We start from the raw sequence: 10902 nt of genomic DNA on the forward strand, positions 1-10902 counted from the left end.
TCAACGAACTTGTAGATAAGTAGAACAGCTTGCTGCGAACAACTTTCCAGTTCAGAGTTTTTGCATACGAACAAGTCTTCTATGAGTTTTAAGCACTAGTAAGTTCTGATTTAGTCTGACTTGCAGAGTTGCAGACTTAGCAGACTTGCAGAGTTGTTGACTTGCTGAACTTAGGCCGACTTGCAGAACTTGATTACTGTCGACTTGCGGAACTTAACTTCAGAAGTGCGAGACATGGAGTTTGCGTACTTGTCGGACCTGTGTAACTTGCAGAAAGCCTTAAGCTTAAGTAATTAAGCTTAAGCTTATGAAGCTTAAGGAGGACTAACAGGCCGCCGTTGATTTCGTGAGGGGGGGGCGTTTTTTGGCCACGCGAGTTTTTTGGGCCTATCTTCTGATACGCCGAGGAGATTTGGGGAAGCTTAAGCTTCCTTTAAGCTTTTAAAGCTTTGTAATTAAGCTTTTAGTGAAGAGGATTAAGACTTTTCTCACTATTTTTCAATGACTTGTTGATGGAGATGATTGCGTGGTCCTCCGCCTGCAGAGCTTGGTCCTTCGCGATCTAATAGTGGAAACAGGGGTTCTTGATCGCCAGAAGTCTGCCTGTATCGACGGTTCGCGACGAGATTGACTGTAGAGCCCGTTTGTTCCTGGAGCTCCGCCTTCGCCCGAGATTGGTAGCGATTGGAAGCTCTTGATCTCTGCTTCGCTCTGATACCACTGGTGCACAAATCGGTCGCAGATAGCTCACGTGGTGAATCCCGGAAGGTCCCCAAGAACAAAGTACTCTACCTTTTTGCACAAAAAACCATGTAAAAACATGCACGACAAGAGGCAAGAGACAAATTGGGTTCAATCTCCCCCATGCCTTGTGTGAGCGCTTCACAAAGCATGTATTTTATGTATATTTCCAATCTTCATGCTCAATAATAGCCCAATTACAAAAATATAACAAGCTTTTTAGCTTTTGAGTTTGCTTTCTACAAAAATAGGAAAATAAAGCTAATGGACGGTGCCCATAGAGTCTGGCACGCCCAATCTCAATGTCCAAATAGAAATAACATATCCAGGCGCATAAGCGCATACAAAATAATAATCGATAATCAATGTCTCAATAGACATAACAAAATATAGGCGTGGCGCCTATCAAAATATAGTCCAAATGTCGAATACCCGTTAGACTCCAATGCTTTCCTCCGCCACTGCTGCTATCTCTACACATCAACTGAAGCATTCACAATCGTTAGTAAAATAATACAATTAAACTGACAAAAGTGAATACCTAGCAGTCTTCAGCTACATAAATAAATCAACTGGTTAGAAATAAATCCTAAACTTAATTTATTACGAGTGCGCACTCTAAACTCATAAACGTTTATTAATTTAATATGCATTTTGCGGAATCACCCGCTATGGAATCACCCATGTACACACTAAATTAATGAAACGCCCGAAAAGGACAAGCGTCCCCATCAACTTCTCGCACAAAGAATCCTCTTTGCGTATGAGCCCCGATCATCTAAGTTTACGGAATCCACCGTAAAACCTCACGGAATCCACCGTGGCACGGAATCCACCGTGGATATGCCTCCTGGCATCATGACTCTTTCAAAAACCCTTTTGAAATAACTTGTATTTTAACCCTATCATTTCTAGGACTAATCACAATTGAACCTTTATACTAGTCTTGAATGCATCTTGCTTGGTATAACCAGGGTCTTCCCATCAACACAGAATAGGGCAAGATATTGGTATGTGAATGCACTACCAAATAGTTTACATAAAATTCTAATCCAGCCACCACTAATTTTACATTTCGAAGTAACCCCAAAGGAGTTACTTTTCTCTGATCAGCCACCTGTAAAACAATATGAGTAGGTTCTAGATCCTTCAACCCTAATTCTTGCATTGCTTGTTCTGTCATCAGATTAACTGCTAAGCCACCATCCAACTACACTTCATTCAGCAAGTGGCCATTAATAGTAGTATCGATGACTGGAGCTCCTGGATCCACAAAAAACTCTACTATTTTTACATCCTTAGTTGTTTTTCTTTTAGAATAATTTTCACTTACTTTGGAAGCATTAATCTCAATCCTCTTCCTTCAACGCCGAACTAATTTATGATAAAGTTGCTTTTGACAAACCGGTGCTATTTCTAGCAATTGCCGAAGGTCAATGGTCAATGATATTTCTTCTAATGCAGCCCAAAGATCATAGGTCTTATTTTCTACTTCCGATTGCTCTTTACTTCCTTCCTTAGGAAGAATCAATCTTTCAGGAAAAGGAGCTACTCCCACTCGAATCTTAGGATTTGCTAAGGGCACAGGTAATAATGGGTGGTCAGAGGAATGCTGTGGAGAATCCGATTCAGGTAGTTCTATATTAGGATCAATGTCCTTAGATTTATCCTTCACTGCTCCGTTTAATTGTGGACTCTCTTCCTCTAAACCTTGCTCCTTTTGTTGTTGATTTTGTGCCCTAGTAATGACACCAATCATAGGGTCATCCTTAAAGGTCACTTTACGAGGTATAAATTTTGACTTAACTCCAATATCTTTCCTTATTGTTTCTACTTCAACTAAATTTGCAGCAGACGTTGAAGGTTCATTAAAGGCTTCTTTACCTTTGTCAGTAATTTTGTTATCCTCTCTCTTAGGGCAATTCTCCTCATAATGTCCTTCACCACTACACTTCCTGCAAAGAGGAGTATAGTCTTGATTTTTACGTGCATTTGGACAATCTGTAGCTATGTGACCTTCTTGTTGGCATCAATAACAAATTACTGGTCCCCTAGGCCGCAATTGTCCACCCTGCCCCATTGGATTACGAAAATTTCCATTGTTTCTTCTAAAAGGAGAATTTCTCCCTCGATTGGTATCACTATTATAATTGTTTCGGGGTACTAGAGGTCTACCCTAAGTTGGCAATCCTCGTGGCCTAAAAGGTTGATTGGGTGGTTCAATCTCATAAGTTGTATCATTATGATCCATATAATTATAATTCGTTTGCATTGAACGAGCTTGTTGTTGCTCTTGCCCTATCTTATGCTAGCAATTGGTATCCAAATGCCTTGTCTTAAGGCAAAAAGTACAGAACGGTGGATGATCAGGTATTAATCTTGAAGTTGTCGAGCACTCTGTAGCCACACGGCCATAACCATGACACTTACCACACCATATATTTGATCTAGGTGGGTTGGGATTTGAATTTCCTGACGATTGTTGTGTACTAGGAACTTGTGTTGTTACCGAATAAATTTCCCTCAAAGGTGCTTGTACTGCACTCATAATTTCCTCCTTCAATTTTCCTAGGGATTTCGCAATAATATCGACTACTTTTGCTTCATCAAGAGGAGATTAAGGTTGAGGCATAGAAGGCATTCCTGTCTGCATCATATAGGCTGGAATGGAAGTGTACGGATTTAAAGGTACACTTGATACATTTGAATTTGTAGTTACCGATGGATTTAAAGGAACGGTCACATAAGACACGTTCTTAGATAACCCGCCTGAAGTGCTGGCAGGGTATTTCATCCGAGGTTCCTTGAAGAGATCTCTCCGTCGTTGTTGACCAAGCTGCACTTCTTCCCACCATCTAGCGTGCATTTTAGCATCTGCTAGCGTAGCTTGTTGTTGTAAACTAACATGCTGATGAACTTCAGGATTAAGCCCATCAATAAACTTACGTTTTTGCGTGGGATCATCAGGAGCGGGATTCATCTTTTGAATAATCGTCTCCATACACTCAATGTAATATTCAACGCTTTCAGTTGCTCCTTGGGACAAATAATCTAATTGAAGAGCCAATCTATCTTGAAAACCTTGTCGCCTAAATTTTTTGAGAAAAGCTCTTGATAAGGCAGCATAGGTTCCTTTATGTTGAGCATCCAGGTTCACATACCACCTCCCCGCCTCATCTTTTAATGTTGCAGGGAAGATATGAAGCTTTTGGTTGTCATCTATTATCTCATTGGCGACACAAGTAACCTCAAATCATTGTGAATGGGCATCGGGATCTTCGTCCCACAGTCCCCCAAATTGCGTAAAGCTAGCTAATCTGATTGGGTTTTGAGCCATTGTTTCCTTAAATAGCGTTCCTAGTCCAAAATCTAAAGTAGAGTCAGACCACACGGGTTCCTTGGATTCTATGAATAAGGATCTTAATCCAAAGTCATATATGGCTCTTGATTGCTCTCTTTCATGGGGAATACGAAACAAAGAACATAATCCCAAATCTGTCACTCGATCTATCCACAAGGGTTCTTTTGGTGCTTTAAATAAGTAGTTTAACCCAAAAGTAGATTCTAAATTCGAACTAAATGTAGATTCGTTACTCCCTATAGTGGCATTAGCTTCACTCTCCACGCTCTCACTTTGCGTACTCTTTGCCTCAGTAGGACTATCAATGCTTGAAACCACTCGATTCTATTGGTATGAAGCAGCTTCACTTTCCTTTGATGGTGTTCGATCAAATGATATGTTAGGCTCTAAGGATTATATGTTTGAGTTAGACAGAGTGTCTATCCCCAAGTTCAGTAATGCGTTGACCCTCTCAAGCCTTTCTAATAACCAAGCCTCCTGTCGTGCTGCTCGCTCTCTAGCTCGCTGATCTCTAGCTTTGTTTTGTTGCCTCCGTCTCTCTTCTGAATTCATCCACGATTACTAAACTAGTTCTTACTGTCATACTCCAAAATTATGCTCGTTCTATTTGAAGCTATAAAATTAGGTTTTCGCTTGTATGCACGCTTAGAAGGTTCAACATAGTTGGCAACTCTGGGTCTATTTCCCCATATGGCAACTTTTCTTCTTGCTCGAGGATTAAGCTTAAGATTTCAGCAACCTCTCTAACATCTTTTGTGTCAAAAGTAATTTTTAGACCTTTGGATACACGTATCCAGGGGAGCACATAATCCCAGACCACTCTTCTAAAGGTTCGGTAAGAGCTGCAATAATACCAATCAAAGTGGTACAATACACTAATTGTATTTATCTCTACTGCGTCTATTAGCCCAAAGTGTGTTGCTAGTAGAACTATGGTTTGCGCACAATCGTTATAACCCCATCTCCAAGAGGATAATCGCTCTACATCCACAGTTAATTTAGGGCCAAAATATTCGCCTCCCTCTACTAATTGTGTGTCTCTCGCCCAATCTGGCACTCTTCTTTGACACTCTTGGGGCAAATTAGAAAAATAGTCCCTTAGAAAAGAGACTGCGTATTCACTCATAAATAATACCTGATCACCCGTTCGAGCGCACTTGGCTCCCGGCAGCCGCACCAAAAAATAACTATCCAAAGACCAAGCCACTTTTAACTAGGTCGGCAAGCCAACTCCTAAAAGTTGTTGTACTAAACAGGCGATTTTTGCTACTAATTATACTAATTAGGTTTAGCCTTCCATAATATTAACGACGTTTGTTTATAGTAGTCCAACTATAGATATCTAAACTCCAGTAAACATACTTAATCTCACACTTCGTTGCTTTTAAACTTTTAAAGTTAGGTCTTTATATTGGGTACTAAAACGCTAAACCTAGGATAACTACAGTTTCCCTCCATCTTTCAAGAGCGGCTCCTCATAAATTTCTCCTACCATACTAGTGGCGGTTTATCCAGGAAGTTTTGATGTTTGACTTTAAGAAATTTGTTTCAAGGTATAGATCCCTTGGATCTATTTGAATATCCCCATTGAAATTCCTTTTTATATTTCTCTTCTCCAACTGATTAAAATTAATTCTTTTTATTTATTCAAGTGTTAGCAAACATTCAAAACAAATTTTCTAACGTACCATAAACCCATAATTTTAATTCCTTATAACGTTTCCCCCCTCCGTATTACAATTCATCGTTGCTCTTAGTGTTTAGATAATTAATTCGTTTTGCGAGAATAACGTCCTTTCTTTCTTCTTCTTTACTAAATACCAATTAGGATAAAAACAGGTACTCTCTGCACTCTAATGTAAACACATACATAGTTTATTTTAAATCCCCATATTTCCCTTTAAATTATCAGTTAGTCGTAGTGGCCTTCCACTCATAATTCTTTCAATCATCTAATTTCTTTAAATGTAAATAAAATGTAGATATTTAATATAGACGCTGAGACTTCATCTCATGCCATCTAATCATTAAATTATTAATTTTTATGTTACTTTCAATGTAAACCAAATATTGTAGCTAAAACTTGACATTAGTAATTATTACAAAGTATTATTAAGCTTATTATTCTTACCCTCTCATATTTCATAAATTTCCACACCACAGATAATCTCTATTTATCAAAACCAAAACACCATATCTTTATGAAAGCATTTCTTTCAGTAAAACATTATTAAATTGTTATTTCTTTCCTTTTAATCCTTACAAAAATTCACTAACAACTCACAAACTATCTTTTCAGCCTTTCACTAGAAATCCATAATTGTCATTGATAAATAACACATTTTATTTAAATGAAAACTATGATTTTTCTTTAAAAATAACAATTTTTGAATTTTTAAATATATTAAATAGTCTTTAAATATTATGAAAAAAAATTCATTGCATTTCTAAAGACATAGAATTTATCAAAAAAAATATCATAAGTCATATTGGATCAAGCGAAAATTTTGTAAAAAATCATATATGTCAATTTTGAACCATTTTAGAGCATTTTTCACTATTTTTTATTTTCAAAAAATAATTTCAGGTGCACATAAATATAGACAATTACTCAAAACAAGAAAACAGGTTTCAAGACATTTTCTGAAAATACTAAACTGAATATTTACTCATACTATATCATTTATTTTAGATAAATGAGTTAGGACGCTTACATGTTAAACCGCGGGTCGTCGTCATGTCTTTGAAGACCGTGTCCTCATGCAGTCTAGCCAAGGGTATCCTCCAGCCAATCGTCGTGATCGTGAGCTTATACTATAGTCTTTTTTTCTCCTTCGATCTCTCGCGCTCTATTGCTCTTTAACTCAATGTAAACCACCCTTAAAGGGTTTAGAAGGATTAAACTCTTAATGAAGAGTTGATTTTAGCTATGATTTTAAGTTGAGGAGGCGATGACTTATGACGGAGATGGAGACTAATTCAATATCTTTTTAATTTGCCCACCAAATCCTGCGCAAGATAGAGCAATTTGACGAAAAGAAATTCTTCTACCAGCCTATAAGCTCAGATCATGTGGTTACATTGATGCTCCATTTTGGCTATTAAAGAGAAAGCATGGCGATGAAGGTAGATATGAAGGTTTTGATGTTGTCTTTCTCCCATGGCTTTGCCTTAATGCAGTTAAGATCTCCCTCTTCACTATCAAACTGAATTTGGGTATCTTCTATCTCTTACTTTCATGGCTCCAAGAAGGCGCCTTGTCTTCTATTGGCTTTATATCAAACAAGCAGGCGCAAGAATGAAGAATGATTATGACATTTTGAAGTAATGAAATTATGCCCTCTCTCATGCATTTGTCGCCTTGATTTTCGTCCCTCTCCATCCCCTTAGCAAGATCAGAAAATCAGCACCCTTCTTCTCTTTATCATAGCTTCAGTTTCCATGGCCTCAATCTCCAGGAAGCAAGTTCGAGAACGGCTTATTAGAAGACCGCCTAATTTACCTTCCACATGCTACTGAATTCAAAAGTTATGTCTGTCCATCGGCCATAGAAAATTTGCATATTATCGGTCCATCGATCTTTGTTGCCCTCCTCGATTTGTTTGTAGTCTACAAGGTGCTCCTCCTTCGACTGGTTCATGGTGTGTAGGATCTGGTTTCAAAGCAACAAATCGATGGACATTGAAGCAAGAGATTGAACTCATATATTTGGCCCTCTTCATTCACAGGCGCACCTAGACTAGCATTCTAGACAAGTATTCAGCCCCCATCATTCACAAGTGCTACGATGCAGCATTCATCTCAAATACTCGGCCTGTATGGCATGGCATTGGACTCATTGCCATTCTATCTCTCCTATTCATCGACTAGAAAATTGGCGCCCTTTCTTTTCACTCCCCCCAAGATCACACACTCCCTCTTCACTTCTCTTCCTTCAACGGCCTTTCTCATAACCACCTTTGGGCATGCCCATCATGGACATACCTCTACTGAGCTTCACTCCAAACATAGGATAGTCCTTATCAAACTTCTCAAATATCCTTGCATAGTCAACCTATCCAAAGCATGCTAGCTTCATATATAAGATCTAAATATGTTGTATTAACACCACCCTTCTTCACCAATCTTCAACTACACTTATAAATGTGACTAATCATGGAAATCTACAGATATATATATATATATATATATATATATTTGATTTGGACCATCTACAAAGGCAAGTATTTTCTAAATCCACCCTCTAGCACAAAACTCCTTCAAACCAGGATTTTTCCCTTGTCAGACTACAAAGACAGGTCCTCCAAAACTTTTTGGGCATCTTGTAGAATGCAAAGGCATATTGGGACAGGGATGCCAATGGCCTAAACAACAATTATCAATATTGTTTTAGGCTATTCCAAGCATGAAATCATAAGATCATATATTTTAGTACATATAAAAGGCAAGGATAACCATGATTTAGCAAAAATATTTAAGAACACTTTTAAACATGCAGCGCATAAGAACTACTCCCCTTAGCTCTTGTATTCATTCCTTTTATAAAAAGAAATACTTTTAAGGTTAACTTTAGTATTTCATAAGTTCTTTTTCAAGTGCTTTAGAGTCAAGATAATTTATGAAGCGAAAAAGACAACTTCTGGATGCCTTTTTATACTATTTTGAGTCTATTCTTTTATTTTTTGTTAATGTGTGTGACTAGGCTCATAAAATTAACTAAGAAAAATAATAATGTTAGAGAATGATTTTAAAATATTTTTTGTAATGCGGAAAAATGATAATTTCATAGAGTAATTTTAAACTATTTGCAAAAAAGAAAATTGGGGGCCATAAATATAGTCTTTAGGATATGATATGCACAAGTACATATGAATGATCTCGCTAAAAATTCATGTCTACTATTGCTAAGGGTAGAGTAGGGATACAATAATGCTCATGAATTTTCCTGAGCTATTCCAAGATTTTTTGGAGCTTTGAATTACCTCCATGTCTTAACTCATAGGAAGTCTTAACTCATAGGAATAAGGGCTAGAGCAAGTGAGGAGGGGTTAGAGGGTAGCATAAAAAAACTTGACATGGATGTTACACTTGAAGTTTGTTGTGACCACAAGAAGATACTAGACGAACACTACAAGGATTTGAGCTAGTAGCGACGCCGATTAGCGATGGCGGATAGCAGCGTCGCTATTAGCGTCGCTATTTGCGACGCAAATAGCGACGTGCCGCAAGGAAAAAAAGCGGCCGAAACCGAGCGCGGTTATCATTTCGCGTTTGCTCCATTGTGAGTTTTGAGAGCGAGAGCGAGGGAGAGAGCGATCGTCGTGAGAGAAGGAGAGGAAGAAGACTTGCCGCCGCCGCCACCGCCGTTGTTCGCGAAGGAGAGGAGGAGCCTTCATTGCAAAGAGGAGCCGCCCCACGCTCGCCATATCTCATCGGTGAGTCTCCCTCTCTCTTTCTTTTGCTTGTTTAAGGTTTAAATCACTCTCTCTTTCTTTTGCTTGTTTAGAAGAGGAAATGAGAGAGAGGGAGAGGGAGAGGGAGAGAGAGGGAGAGAAAGAGAAAGAGAGGGAGAGGGAGAGGGAGGGGGAGGAAATGAGAGAGGGAGAGAAAGAGAAAGAGAGGGAGAGGGAGGGAGAGTGCATTCTCTCTCTCCCTCTCCCTTTTGCTTGTTTAATGTTTAAATCACTTTCTTTTTTGCTTGTTTAGGAGAGGAAACGAGAGAGTAAGAGAGAAAGAGAGGGAGAGGGAGAAAGAGGGAGAGAAAGAGAAAGAGAAAGAGAAAGAGAAAGAGAGGGAGAGGGAGGGGGAGGGGGAGAAAGAGAGGGAGAGAGAGAGGGAGGGGGAGGGGGAGAAAGAGAGGGAGAGAGAGAGGGAGGGGAAGGAAATGAGAGAGGGAGAGAAAGAGAAAGAGAGGGAGAGGGAGGGAGAGGGAGAGTGCATTCTCTCTCTCCCTCTCCCTTTTGCTTGTTTAATGTTTAAATCACTTTCTTTTTTGCTTGTTTAGGAGAGGAAACGAGAGAGTAAGAGAGAAAGAGAGGGAGAGGGAGAGGGAGAGGGAGAAAGAGGGAGAGAAAGAGAAAGAGAAAGAGAAAGAGAGGGAGAGGAAGAGGGAGGGGGAGGAAATGAGAGAGGGAGAGAAAGAGAAAGAGAGGGAGAGGGAGGGAGACGGCATTCTTGTTTAGGAGGGAATGAGAGAGAGAGAGAGGGAGAGAAAGAGAGGGAGAGGAGATGAGAGAGAAAGAGAGGGAGAGAAAGAGAAAGAGAGGGAGAGGGAGAGGGAGAGGGAGAGTGCATTCTCTCTCTCACTCTCCCTCTTGCTTGTTTAATGTTTGAATCACTTTCTTTTTTGCTTGCTTAGGAGAGGAAATGAGAGAGAAAGAGAGAAAGAGAGGGAGAGGGAGAGAGAGGGAGAGAAAGAGAGGGAGAGGGAGGGGAAAGAAATTTAAGATAATAGACTTATTGATAATAGTATGCAATATGCTTTGCCATGGGCCACGTACATTGGTGACTCTTTAAGATGGCTTAAAATTGGTCATGTCCTTCATAATGTCCAAGTAGGGGATCTAATTGTGATATGCATAATTCATTGTTTTTGTATTAACTTTATAGACATAACAAATTAGAAATCATGCCAACTAGTCAACGGAAGGACTAAAAGAAAATGATACCGTAACTAATGGTCATTACGATACTTCATCAAAATGAACCCAAAAGTATTGTTATAGAAGAAGAATCCCTTAAATTGAGTATAGGATATTTTCTCTCAGGTCTTATGACTATGAGTAGAATTGATTGAAATA

The sequence above is a fragment of the Lygodium microphyllum genome, chromosome 28 (assembly GCF_053477565.2).
Source record: "Lygodium microphyllum isolate KBCC chromosome 28, Lygodium_microphyllum_v1.1.10, whole genome shotgun sequence".
Classification (NCBI taxonomy): domain Eukaryota; kingdom Viridiplantae; phylum Streptophyta; class Polypodiopsida; order Schizaeales; family Lygodiaceae; genus Lygodium; species Lygodium microphyllum.